A 14,339-nucleotide genomic window follows, 5' to 3' on the forward strand; every position below is an offset into this window, starting at 1 on the left:
GCGGTCCTTGCACCCACCGTGGAATGGGAACCGTAAAAAAAAAACCGCAACCCATCGCGGACGACGCGGACGACGACGACGCGCAATAATGCGACAAGTCATCGCACATCGCGACCGGCGACAATGACGGCGATGATTAAAAGCGCGCTAATGATGGCCACGGGCTGTAAAAGTTGATTGAATTTTCCATTCCCGATCGTGTGTGTGCCCGCGCGCGCGCTAGACGCACGCCACAGGGAACGGCCAAAAATGGACGACCATCGCGAGGACATCCACGCAGTCGCCATCATCACCATCATCATCATCATCATCCACATCATCAACGCCACCACCGGCGACCGTGGGCCGGTGATGAAGTCGAGCACAAATTAATTAATTTAATCATAGCATACACGAAATATGCTCCTTTCGCGATCGTTACGATGCGGTTTTTATCGCGCAATGAGCTCGCGCATGGAATGGGACGCTGATTAGATTACCGTACGTACGGCCAGCCCGTGAGAGAGTGTGACCGTCGTCCGGCACGACCTTCTGCTCAGTCTCGGTGTAATTAGCACCGCAAACATTGTATCCACCCGGCCACTTGGCTCCGGCTTCGGCTGAAGGTAGGCTGAATAATTCAATTTTCAGCCAATCGATCCGGCCGTCGTAAATCATTCGATTTGCATCGATCGTCCCCGCGCTAATGGGCGACCCGACGATCAAACCCATGGGAGCGCAGATCGAGTGAACGCGGGAACGCTATTAGTGATCGCGCGCTAATCTTGATGGAAAATTTATGATTGCTAATCAAGAGCCGGTGTGTGAGCCATTTTTATGTGCTTGTTTAGTGTCGCGCGCGCGATCGAGGGCTAGATCATGGTCTGGCGTGCGCTGGTTATCCTACGGTCGTCTTCACACCGTGTCCTCGGTGATATGGGGTTGGCTGTTGATTGCATTCCCCGCGAGTGGGTGAGCCCGCGTGACATCGTCGCTCGCGTGGAATGTCCGTCAAGCTTTCGTCCCCGTTTGAGCGAGCCTCGTAAATTTGTGCCTGATTTATGCTGATGAAAATTGAATTGTGTCCCTGAGCCGGGACGAACCATAACTCAAAGCCGAAGGCGTGGGACCCGTGTTCGGTGATGGATCGATGGGCTGACCGGGCATAAACAGGCCGTTAGGTTAATTTAGTGGATCGTTCCTTTAATTAGCCCGTTGTTCGAACGGCCCAAAAGGATGGTGCTTGTTTGTTTCCCGCGCCGGTTATTTGATTATGCCATTTCCAGTGGCTTCCAAAGGCAGGGAGACTACGAATTAAGCGTTGTATTTGTGCAATGCTCGACCCTGGGGTGGTATTTTTGTTTAACCCGCTTCCTATCGAATTAGCGCAGTTGGACGTGAAGGCATCGAGCACGAACTGAAACCGGCGGCTGAACAGATGCATTCGTACGCGCCAACGGACGCACGGTGCACGATCGCACCGAATTACAACCGCCAACATTAGTTACGTAGTCCGGGCACGTACGGGTTGCACCGGCTAGGTCGCTTTTTTACGATTCCTAATTATAGCGTTTAAGTCGTCGTCGGGCAAAATGGTCATCAGGGCCGGTGCGGCGAAAGCTCCAATTCGCAGCAGGCGGGCAGGAAGATGTATGAATAAAAAAAAAGTGCTACGCACACATTCGCGATCGTTCGTGCGTAATGGGCTTTCGCTTGCCGCTTGGTACCGATCGTGTGTTTGCGAAACTACAAATAGAGTAGCTTGTGAAAGCAATTTTCCGAATGTGATCAAACAAATTCGCAGCAGCAAGATCATATCGCCGTGGTCGGTTGGTCCCGGGAATGGGTCGCAATGTCTCGAGTCTTTTCCGTTTTTTTTTGCTATCTCTCTCACTCTCTCCCTCGATGACTCCTGAACCACATCGGCCTACAAAAATGCCCAGCGCATGCAGAAGTAGATTCATCATTCCTCCCCAATGCTCAGAGCGATAAGAACGCGGACCCAGCAAAGATGGATATCATATCCCGTGCAACATGACAGCAACACAATGTTCGCAAAGCCCGCTTCGAAACCCATCCCACCCTTGCTCCCAAAGGCCCTATTATCGGGCCCTTCCCTTTCGGGTGCCGTTCCGTGGTGGCTGGATCCTGCGGCTCCGGCAACAACCGATAATAACACGGGCGATTGCCTGCCCCGGCGCCGGTTGCCTGACTTTGGGTGTGGATTTCGCGACCTAACAGCTCCCGGGCCGGCAACCAAACACGCACGCGCAGACATCCAACGCTAGACTGCAACGCGCGGGAAGCAAACGAACGTGACGGTTGGTGCGGCGCAATGTTGAATGTTAATTTAATTAGTTTTCAATATTCTCGCACGGCCCTTTAGGGGTAGTAGCTGAGGAGGGGATATGCAGCAAATATCGCCGATGTGTTACATTGCGATGCCGTTTCGCATTCGCACACCGCACCTGGAGCCCCAACGCAACCGACTGCGGAAGACCTTAATTACCGCTGATTACAGGCTTAAGCCGGTGTGCGGTTGGCGAGTGAGCGACAGACACACATACACATCCCGCAGGATAACGATATCCGATGGCAAACGGCAATTGAAATGTTGCCAGCGTGCTGCTCTCGAGGCTCCCACAAATCCCGGCAGGACAGTGCGACCGATCTCGAGAGACCAGCCGTCAAACGGGGCGACCGGAATCGTGCCAGTAATTGATCGAGAAATAGCTCGTGAGGCGTATTTTTGAAATATTTTGACGAGCTAGAGTGAACCCAACCACCATCACCGAGAATCCTTGCCGGCCGTGCGATCGCTACAATGTTGCCGGAATCCCTTTTTGCCAAGCGACCGGGGCGCATCGTAAATTAAAATGAATAGCTGTCACATTCAATTACGCCTAACCTGGCGAAGCGATTTCTTTCTGGCCCTTCAGCTCAATCACCCCAAAGCTCGACGAGCAGTTGGCGGGAAACGGAGATCCGGCGGCATTCCGGCGGCCATTGGCCCTTATCTCGATCATTCGTGCACTGCTTTTGCCTGTCTCGCTCACCTGTCCACCGGTGGGTTGATGGACAATTTGTGAATCTTCTCATTGCCTGCCTCGTTACGGACACTTGCACCGCACGCAAACGCTTGCAACCCGGGGGATGATCAGAATGCACCGTTGGGAGCATTACAAGATAAGCTTTGTTCTCATGTTCTCGGCTCGTCAAAACCCTTATCGTCGGGGTGAGTAGGATTAGACGCAAATCAATCGGCTCGAGATCCTATCGTATGCAGGTGTTGAGTATTTTTCCCATTTATGTTGCGGTGTTTTTTTTGTGTTTACTCTCAGCCATCAATTCCGTGAGCTGGGTGGATATGCTGGGAGCTTACAAGGGTCTCACCGAAGGGCTACTGGAAGGGCTTCTTTGCAAATGCACACTAACGATGACTTCCAGCAAAGCATTGCTGCAACTGCACTCGCCACCGTGCAGCGGCCTATAGCTCAATCCTGCACCCTGGTTTGTGTCTGGCACAACAAACTGCCTTTTTATAATTACCTTTATTAGGCCCGGTTCCGAATGGTGGCGTGGACGGTCCTCGTGGAAAAAGGGAACAAACAATGTCTCTCGCGCGGGTTCCGAGCGCGTGCATACGCTCATTTGCGCTGCCGGCCCCGGAAGGGCCCCGAAGGGCAGAGCCAGCAATCCGCAGCATTCCGGCAGGAATGCATCGAAATTGTGCTACTTAGTTGCAGGGAGTGCAACAGTTTTTTACGCACTTTGCGAACGATAAAACGAGATCACGCCAACGAAAGGGAAATGGAGCTTAAATGGAGCGAACGTGAAGGGTTGGAAGCAGACGAGCAGCTGTAAAGGGCTGGGGTGATTCGTACTTGCGCACCAAACTGTTGCGAATGGCAGTAAATTTACGCTGAAGCGTTGAGCCATCCCCAGTAACGATCGCGAGCCGAATGAAATTATTCGCCCAGTTGGGTGATTTTACGGCGCATTTACGCAACTGTTTGTTTTGCTCTACCACAGAGCACTGCACGTGTGATTGTGGTCACTTTAAAGCGTCCAGTGAGCTTTTCTCGTTCCTGTGAAGCTCCCAATCGCCTAGTTCGAGTGATTTATGAGGCTTCGCAGAAGGTGGGATCAGAAAATCCGCGCTCCCACACGGAGCGGATGCGCTTTTTTTTCAGCCTCACCGCGGGATAGTGCATTTATAATAATGCTACCTTTGCGTACCATAGAAAGTATAACCGGTAGCCGGCGTCATGATTAAGGACCACAGCCCGGTACGGTTGCTAATAAAATATCGCTCCTTTCGTTGGTGCGTGCGTTGTGTTTTTTTTTTTTGCTCCCCCTGTTTGTTTCATATCAGTGACCCATTCTGTGGCATCGTTTGATAGCTTCCCTCTCGGGAAACCATCATTAAACATTTCTTTCATTTCATAAACACGCCGCAACACAGCAGTAACACAACAAAAAAAAAGAGCATCAACAACAAGAGGGGCAAAATATCAAACGGAAATTGCAAATTACTGTTTACACAATTACGTATGCGGGTCATGGTTGCGAGCCCCGGCCGGTAATTCCTTTTCCCTCTCGGGACTTTTCTTTGTCTCTCGCGGCTCGAAGCTGTCCAGTTCGGCCCTTTCATCATCCCACTCGATGCCATGGCTCCGGTGTTGGCAATCTCGCTTTCAATCATCACTCCCTTTGCGGGTGTGCGAAAATTCTCATTAACGCTGGTAATAAAATAAAAACCTGCAGCTGCAATAGTGTAGTGCAGTATGTGCACTCGTCGGAGAGGAGTGATCAACCCACGGCACTTCCGGTGGTGAGATGACGCTATTTCCATGCATAAACACATCTCCTATTAGTTATTAGAGACGGCCACAAATAAAGGGATTCCATTGCCATTTCCATGCACAATTTCCGGCGCCAGTGGCTGTAAACGGGTTGAGAAAAATGTTGAAAAAAAAGTATGTCAGTGTGACCGACCACCTGGTAACTCGCATCGAGGCAATTGAGCTTGCCTTTGCCAATTAGAGACCGCCAGACTTACCGATTTATGCCGAGACATGTTTTCATTAGGCAAAAGCTTGTTCGTAAAGTTATACTGCCCGAATAAAACATGCGCCGCATGCACGGTTGCTGCACTCGGAACATGTCGTTTTAAAATGCCGTCTCTCGCAGCGGGAGACTTGCGTCTTCTAATGTCTCAATTTTGGTTCCGTCCGAATTGATTAAAATTCAATTAAAACCATCCCGAAAATGTGCCAGCAAAGTCTGCGGCTGGATCTTGGGCTAAATTGCAAACAAATTGCACGAATTTTTGTGCCGAACGGCTCCTTCTCCTGTTCCGCTTTCCTGTTGCCGCTTTATGCTTCCCTCGATGGTATGTATTCGTCATGAATTAATTGTAACCACCCGTGGCCTCAAGACGCTGGCCGGGCCATATCACGTGAGAACGCTTGAACGTTTGATGGACCAGTTGACATATTTCTGCGTCGATCCGTTCTTCACCAATCCATCCGTTTTCGGTGTACGATCCACCTAATTCGGACTGTATTTTTTTTCCAGTTTACTTTCTGCCCCCAAGGTAACGCCACTTTCGGACCACGCCGAGTGAATATCACCCGAAAAATCCCCTCCAAGCTCGTGGCGACGAACGGCGACTGGCAGGAGAAATGTGTTCCATTTTGTGCTGATTCGATTTTAACCGTTTGTTTGTTGTTCCGTTTTATTGCCCTCGCGAAAGGGCAGTTTTCTTGCGCGAGCCGGCTCCGGACGTTTACGATCGGCCCGCGTGCAGTCGTTACGGTTCGGGACAAAATGTTCAATTTTTAATCACTCAATTTAGATGCTGGTGGGCGATACATTAATGCCACCCTGCGGGGTACGTTTCCATGTCCATTGGGTGGCTGATTCGATCGTAAGGAAGAAAAAAAGGTCCCTGTCGATTGAACCCCTTACCGTCTAGTTGGACGGAGCGAATCCGAACCCCTTCGGCGGGATATAAAACTCTTCGAACAATCTCTTCATCCTTTGGCTCTCAACGAGCAGACTCGTGCACAACATAACCTGCCTGATAACTGTCGAAGGGAGATTAATCATCACTCGAGCCAGATATCACAGGCGCAACGCGGACGCGAGACAACACGAATCAATGTGATCGTAATTTTTACGCATTCGTTACGCGATCGCGATCGATACGCGGGCGCCCGGGTTTTCCCGATTCCGTTCGAGTGTTTTAATGATCTACATGTTTGTTTCTCGCGCGGGTCCGTTGCTGTCGCTAATTAAATATTTTTATCACCGGCTCCTGGGGGGACGACAATTTCTCAGGCCCTTTTTTCCCGCCCAATCATCAGGACGCATGCATCGCAGCATTGAAACAGCCCTCGAGGTATCTTGTCAAATTATCGCCCCATTTATGTCACCCTTTCCCGTGAGCGCGCGTTCGGGAAACAAATCCAAACTCATCGTTTCCTTTCCATCTCATCGTGCCATCGATGTGCGGAACGAGTTCTTCCAAGCGAGAGGCCGCGAAATTACACATTATTCGCGTTCCAGCCGCCTGTGTGCCGTGTCTGGGCGCCGACAAACGCCCCGAAGCCACGAGCCTAACAAATTAATCACTCCAATACGATCCGACATTCACTTTAGCCGGGTGATCGGTGCCAGTGACGTGACGCGCGTGGAGCTTTATTTCCGCGCGATCGCGATCGCGATAGATCGCGTCGGTGTTTGCGCATTTCATATTTGATTTCTCGTAACGGCTGCGCTTGGGTTGCGCGCGCGCGCGCGCGTTCAGTTCAATGACAATTCGTACCGGACGGCATTAATTGCATCGGACAGCCCTCGGGTGCGCTTTCCGGGAAGGGAACGTTGCATTTCGCCCCAACACGGTCCTATCGGTCGCGGTGAAGCCTTCAGGTTTCATTCACCACCAACAGCCTGGTAAAGAAACCCATCCCCAACGGCCGAGGGAACGTTTCCTTGCGCTAGCAAATAGTGTGCTAAATTGTAGTTAAATTGTTACAATCGAGCCCTAATTGCTGCGCCCTTGGGCCGCTCGTTGGCGCTTCCTCAATTATCTCGCACCCGTCGTGCAAAGACGACAAGGCCCGATTCTTTTTAACAAACAATCGATTTGGAAGGCACTTCTTCCCACCGTGCGCGACTGGCGACATCCCGAGCGTTGTCGCTTTCGGGGTCGCTCTATCTAAACTGTACAAATGGGCGAGTACGCAGGGTAATTAATTACACACACATGCACACAACACCGGCCCTACCCTGCTGGAGGAAGCGCACGCCCGACGCATCGCGTTTCCTGTATCCATTCCGTTACGATAGTAGTGGCTCCTTCCTGGGTGCCGCAGCGGCCTACGTTAATTCAATTTTAATAATCTAATAATAATTAGCCCGCGCTAAAGGGCAACCAGCACGCCTGGCAGCAAGGCCCGGGCGCACTCATACAAAATACCGGCGCAATTATAGAGCGCATTTAATATGCCCCGCCAGGGAAGGGAAAACGTTGCTCGTATTTTATCTACCCAATACGCGATACGAGCATGCGTTGGGTGCGTGTGCAAGATTTCCTTCATTCCATCACGAAACAAAAGACCCGCATCGACGCCAGCGTCTAGCCGGCTCGCGCTACCAAGCGATTCAGTAGGAACAACGAAAGACTTCAACGCCGCCACAAGCAGGAAACCCGCCTCAGTCTAAACGCTCGGTCTGGATGCAACCGGGTCAGGAATCATATGCTGCTCGTACGAGCGGTGCAATAAGCAATGCCATCGCGTTTTGATGAAAGAAAATTGCATCATTTTAAATGGTAGATTTCACCTTTGCAACAATGTCCTCATGCCAATGAGCGCGGCCGGTCAGTGGAAATCTGACTTCTGTACAATCTACATACGTTTTAGCACCCAGCAGATCATTTATTATCCAGCTGTCAGATCGTGTTACGCAACGAGCACCGAGGTACGGCAACATTACAGCACAAATTCCAATTAACCCACTTCCTGGGGCAACGCGAGTTCCCGGAATCACCATTAGCGCAAATCAAATCATCCGAGCAGTGCCACCTTCCGCTCACTCGTAGAAAAACAACACACTTCGCGGTCGCGGAATGTCGCGTGAAAAACACTACGTCGGACGGATTGAGCCAGCCGGCAAATGAATGGATGAAATCCACCCTGCCAAAGGTGCCTCTCGCAAATGCACTTGACAGCTCGAAGCTGATAATTATTTCGTCGCTAAAATGAGCCAATTCAAATGGTAATTAATAAAATGCAACGCGACGGAACGTTTGGCGCACCGGAGTGTGCGTGTGTGGCGTTAGATCGCCGGAGGCAACCAAACAGACACACTCACCCACGTGTTGGAATGTGTGGTTAGCTAGCTCCACGATCGCCCTGGCTAGCTGACTGATCGCCCATTTCGCACCACAACCGCGACCTGCCCTATCAGCCTCAGGGTGGCGCTGACATGTTGGCCGCTCACCACGGCGTCATAGGGCGTCTAGGGCCTAGCGGGTGACCCCGCGGAACCGCGGCGCCGCGTCTATTGGCGCAATATTTATTCAATTTCATCCACAGCTGATGGCGAGCCGATGTAATTATATAATGGGCTAATTGATCGGGCTCAATTATAGCGACCCACCACCTGACAGCCGACCGGACCGGGGTACACTATTTAAAGTGTTGCTCATATTTGTCTCCACCGACGGACCGTCAGTTTCCTTCGCCTTCTCAACGCCAGGCTCTTTACTTTTTTTTTCCTTCGCTGCCCTTTTCCACGGTTCGTTCTGTGGGCTCTCTTGAGAGAGGGGTGTTTTTTGTGCTCCTTGCAGTGACATTCCCAGCCCTTGGCAAGGACGGGCCAGGGAGCATTCATGGGAATCTGCCACCTTCGGCTGGTCCAGTCTGGGTCTCATTATGACCTACCGTTTCTCATGCGCCCGACTAACGACTAACGTGTATGCTAAACAGACAAAATCGGCGGTACGCCGACACAAATGGGCGCACAAATGGCGGGCGTGTTACTTTCCCGCCTGGTAGTCTAATGAAGCCGAAGCCTCCCCTTGGAATGTGTTTTTCCACCCAACGGAGTGGGAAAGTTGTGCTCCATTTCAGTGCTTTCCCACAAACGCGGTGGAAAGCGGCTATTGCACAAGCGACAACTCGCGGAAAGTGCGCTTGTTTGCGTAGGAAATCGCACTCCCGTACGTGAGGAAAATCGCAATTTTCGCACAGGCCGGCTGTCGAAGAAAATTGATGCCAAAATCGACTCCCAGCCGGCTGCTAGTTGCGTGCGACTATCGCTCATCGATTGACAGCGTTGGTAATTGACGACGTAACGTGCCTTTGCAGCTCTCTGGAAAGCCGATCCTCGCTGGAATCCCACGGTGGACCGTACGTGACGGAACTGCTAACGTCGTTCTGCATAGCCACCCGTTCGGCGGTCATTCTTGAGTTAGTTAGCTCCCGCTCCGGCGGTTTAATGTGAAATTAAAGCCAATTTCGGTTGTAATTTCTTCATCAATCCGAGCCACTCGAAACTATGCGCCACAGGTTTTAGCCCTTTTCGCGTCAAGCGAGCCCTCACGCGAATCGCGAGTGCGCGCACGCTCGCACAGCCTGATACAAAGTTTCACCGCACCCCGTATCAGGCACCCCGTAACAGGATCTGAGCACATTCCGACCTGAACCCCCGGCAAGTACCCCCGAAATGCCTCGCGACCAACGGCGGACTGTTTACGGAAGCGGTGCAGCGAACTGTCTCCGATTACGGCAAAGTGTGTACCATTAATTTATACCATCACTAATTGAGATAAAAACATTTGTCGATCGATAAATAAGTATTTCTCCGCGCGGGCTGCTGCGGGGTGCCATTCGGTGTTGCTCCACGTCCATACCTACGTCCTGCCATCCGAGCGAACCCCTTTACGGTCTTATCTTCCGATTCGTGTTACATTTTTCCGTCCGCCTTTTTTGCCGTCCTTTTTGGTATCCTCGATCGCCTTTTGTTGCTCTTTCTCCGCCGGTTCCGTTGGTCCAGCGTTCTACCCCTTTGCATTGTTGGTTGCTCTTGTTCTTGCCCAGCAGCTCCAAATGGTACCGCGCACGATCGCCTCGATCTCGATTGTGCCCTGCGCAGGCGCAGCAACATGAACCACAGACGCTCGGGAGCAACGCGGGCGCGCAGACACCGATGTTCCGATTATAACATTTTAATGCAATTTAATGTATGATTATTTCATTTCCACCGATCCCGGCCACGGAAGACGGATCGGTCAGCGAGTGTCAGCGTCGTGTGTTTGATTGCGAAACCACCACCGTGGAATGTGGTCGGTCGCATTTGTGTGCTTCATTTTCGGTAATTGCCATGCGGAGATGGACGGCTATCAGGTTACGCTACGCTGGTAGAGGAGGGGCGGTTGGAGGGGGGAGGGGGGAAGGAGTTGGGTGGGGTCGTGGAGGGCTTCACCCTTCACGGAGTGCCCCCGGGGTGTTGATTATGGCTCGATTTAAACGCACCGGGAGCAAGTTTTTTTTTCGTGCCTCCCGATCGGTCCCCATTGCTTAGTCTTTCCGCGGCTCTCGGTGAAACTGTGCATTGCCCAAATTAGGGGATGACATTTTTCCGCGGCGTACACCGGGCGGGATGCGCGCGTCCGTCTATGTGTGTGTGCGTGTGTGTGTGTGTGAATCAGAAAAAAAAGAAACATTTTCGCAAAGCGAACAACCCAACGAGCGGGAGCCTTAATGAGTGGCAAAGGACGGAAAAGGACTGCAACCTCGGTATGTCTCGTTGTCGGTCAACATGGCTGCAGGGTGGAACAAAACAGAAAGGAAAACAACCGCGGCCAGACACAATCGAGGAATCGTTTAATTTAATTAAACGCACGCCGTACGCTGCCCAAACCTCGATGCGTGCAGGCTCCCGAACCGGAGGCAGTTGGATGAAAATATAATTTAATAAGCTCTCGCAAGCAGCCAGCATCCTTTTTCGCGGGTTCGCTTTTCCTTCCCAAGCCCTGAGTTGGGGTTAAGGCAAGCTTTGGAAATATTTTCGGAAGTATTTCGCATCGTTGCCCTCCTTCGCGGTAGGACGAAATGAGCACGGACTGGTAATTAAGTAATTTTGTTGAGCAATTATTTATCCATCACTACCGACTTTATTTGTCACCCCACCGAATGGAGCCCCGGGAGTGATGGTTTCGCTTGAACTGCTGCTGCCGAATCACGCTTAGAGCTACGGGGGGAAAACACTCTAATAATATGACCGAGAGTGATGACAAGCCTCACCATTTGCATGCTAATTTGCGCGCTATGAGAATGAAACCACGGACGGCTTCCCACCCAGTCGGCCCATAAGCTGCCACTCATTAAAAGTCCGTACCACGCACTGGCCAGCTTTGCATATTATCGACGACGCTCGATCGCAAACCCCAACGCACCCCAGCAATCGATCGCGATAACGCCACGTCTAATTAGCTTCACCGCGTCATTGCGCGCGAGATCGCTGAATCCGTAATCTTTATTCAATTAGCTCGCATTTGCTGGCGGTGCAGCAGGTGCCGGTTGCGGTTTCATTGTTGGTTCTATTAACGGTCGCCAAGTGTTGCTCGATCGTAGCTTTCACGCGCTCGGCCGAACGCGGGCATGAAGTCGAATTTATCAAGCCCAGCGCGATAAAACCAGCTCCGGGCGGAAGCCTTCTGATCGTGGAGTGGGAAAATAATTTCACCACAAGCCGGCCGCGTTGAAGCCCCGTGAGCCCGGGAGATGTTAATGCATTTGTTTTGCTAATGATCACCGCCGGGTTGCTCTGCATTTGCCGAGGGTGTCGCTTTATCGTGAGGCGTTAAGAAATCCACCCCTGGTGCGCAACAACCGGTGCATCAATTGCAACCGGCAACCATCCCGTTGTGGGGTGTTGTAAAATTAAGCAAATATAATTTTCCATCCAACCATTCGACAGCTAAAACGCCCCAGCTTCACCGGGGATTGAATAATGCGTAATTTGCGTTCTTTTCTCGCTTAATTTTCATTAATTATGCTCAACCCTAATTGCCGGCCCCGCGCGCGTACAAATCGCTCACAAAGGGGGATCTCCTGCGCCGTCGTTTTGCAGCTGCACCTGGACGATGCAAGCGATCGAGAGTTGCTGTTCCGGCGCGCATTATTTGTGCGCCCGATTGCAATCGAAACAAAGTCAGTTTGGTCGATCGGGGGGGCCCTAGAAGGGTGGCCAAGGTGATGCGCACCACCGTCACTCATCCCTCCAGCGAAGGGTGCAAATGCACCCAGGCCAGTTGCACGGCGATCGCACTCGATCACGGGCGCTCCGGAAAATGGCCCTCGAGTGTCAATAATTGATATTAAGATTACCAAGCGAATGGCAAAGTCGAGCGATGGCGTCGATCTCACTCAAGCGGGTTGCCCTCTCGCTCGCTAATTACCCTGCCAATTACCCGGACCTGATTAGGGTTGCGCTGCCGATGGCTTCAAGTTCATTTAATCCTAGGATTTACGGTCGCGATCGCTAGATCGTTGGGTGGATTTTCCCGCTCTCGCTCTGGCACCTCTGCTTTTGTGTTTTTTCTTTGCAAAACTCCACCGTGCCTCGTCGGCCGTGTGGGCTGCTCAAATGCAAATGCGAAATGAGCGAAACGCGTGCAAAAAAAAAAGCTACGCGTAGAAAACTATGTACTTCATAAGCGAAATTAGCAATCGTTAAAAACAAATATTAATATTTATGAAGCAAGCGGCCCCCGGTCGGCCGACCGCTGGTGGTGATGATGATGATGATTCGCAGAAACTGCTGCCTAATAAAGCTAACAAGCGCACCGGCAGCCGGGACAAGGCTCGCGGGACTTCGCGGTGAAATCCCTACTCGGGTACGCATTCAATTAAAAACGCTGCCACAAATTGCTGCCCCGGTCGGTGCGCGCTTCCACAAACGCCTTGCAGTTCCAACCCAGCCCGCCCGGGAGAAGGCCCTCAGAAGGCTAAGAAATCGGCGTGAAATTATTTTGTGCTTAGTTGCACAATTGGCCGGGCGGCTACTTTGTAATGGCCTCGTACTCACCCGCTCGCATGCGGCACATGTTGCCGAATTAGTTATAGGCTCGTGCACAGGGTGCTCACTGGAACCGCCAAGAAACCGCTCGCTCGATCGATCATTTCCAGCGAGCCATCGAACGAATCGTCGGGTGCGATTGAAGCTCACTGGCGAGCACACTTAGCTGGCAATTAAACTAACAAATATGGACAATGAACTACTCCGTCTGGCGATTACGAACGCAACGCCATTCCTTGCACCGGGCGACAACCGAAACCGAACAAATGAATCTAATTACAAGCCAGCCACAAGCCCTATCTGCGGCCTTCTCCCATCCTATCATCAGTGCACATTTGTTCCGCTAGAGTGCGCTTCACGCGCTTCGTGGCGGCGGAACTACACGAGGATGCACTTATCACCCATTTCTTGTCGTCTCGCATGTCGCTTTGGCTTTGGGGGCGCTTTTGGGCTCCGTTCTTGGCGCTCTTTTATGTCTGTTTTATTTTTTTGTCTTTTTTTTTTGTTTCGTTTCCCACAACACCGCCCGACCGGCCGTTTAACATTCGGTAAAATTCGCCAGCAATAAAGATAAATTTTCGGCTTTTTTGACCAACTTATCGCTCGCCCGGCTGCTCGGCCACTTCGGTCGGTCGGTTGCGAAAGTATGCCAAGAATGTGTCCCTTGCAAAACGATTGATGGTGAAGCCAGCGGTGCAGCCAACGGCATGGTCACGTTCCGAGCCGTTCGGGCCGTTGGATGTATTAATTCCCGGCGCATTATTTTACCTTCTTTATTACGTGTTAGCGCTAATTCGTTCTGATGCAGTTTCCGACATTTGGAAACATTGCATTCCTGCGCCGTCGTCCATCAAGCGCACCGGTTCGTCCCGGTAGATCGACACCTTCCGAGGGCGGGTGGCACGAAGGGTCGCTTTTCCACATAGAAATATGATTAATTTTTCTTTGTCTTTTGTCCGTCCTGCTGAGCTGGGCTCTTCTGCCACATCCGGAGGCATCCAAGCGGGTCGGGCTTGTTCGAGTAAAAGAGGACAAAAAAACACACACACACACACTTCTACCAGGGATTGACCACGAGTCGAGCAGCGACTTGCGATTGCGACATTGTTTCCAAATCGGCCCGGTTCGATTGAACTCGTTCCGTAATTTATTACTCCGACCCGGTTTCGACTGCAAATCCCGTCCCGAGGCGTCGCGGTGAAAAATGAATCCAATGCCAACCGTCTCTGGACGGGGCCTGGTCACCTCTAGCACCGGTGGCCCTA

The sequence above is a fragment of the Anopheles nili genome, chromosome 3, assembly GCF_943737925.1.
Source record: "Anopheles nili chromosome 3, idAnoNiliSN_F5_01, whole genome shotgun sequence".
Classification (NCBI taxonomy): domain Eukaryota; kingdom Metazoa; phylum Arthropoda; class Insecta; order Diptera; family Culicidae; genus Anopheles; species Anopheles nili.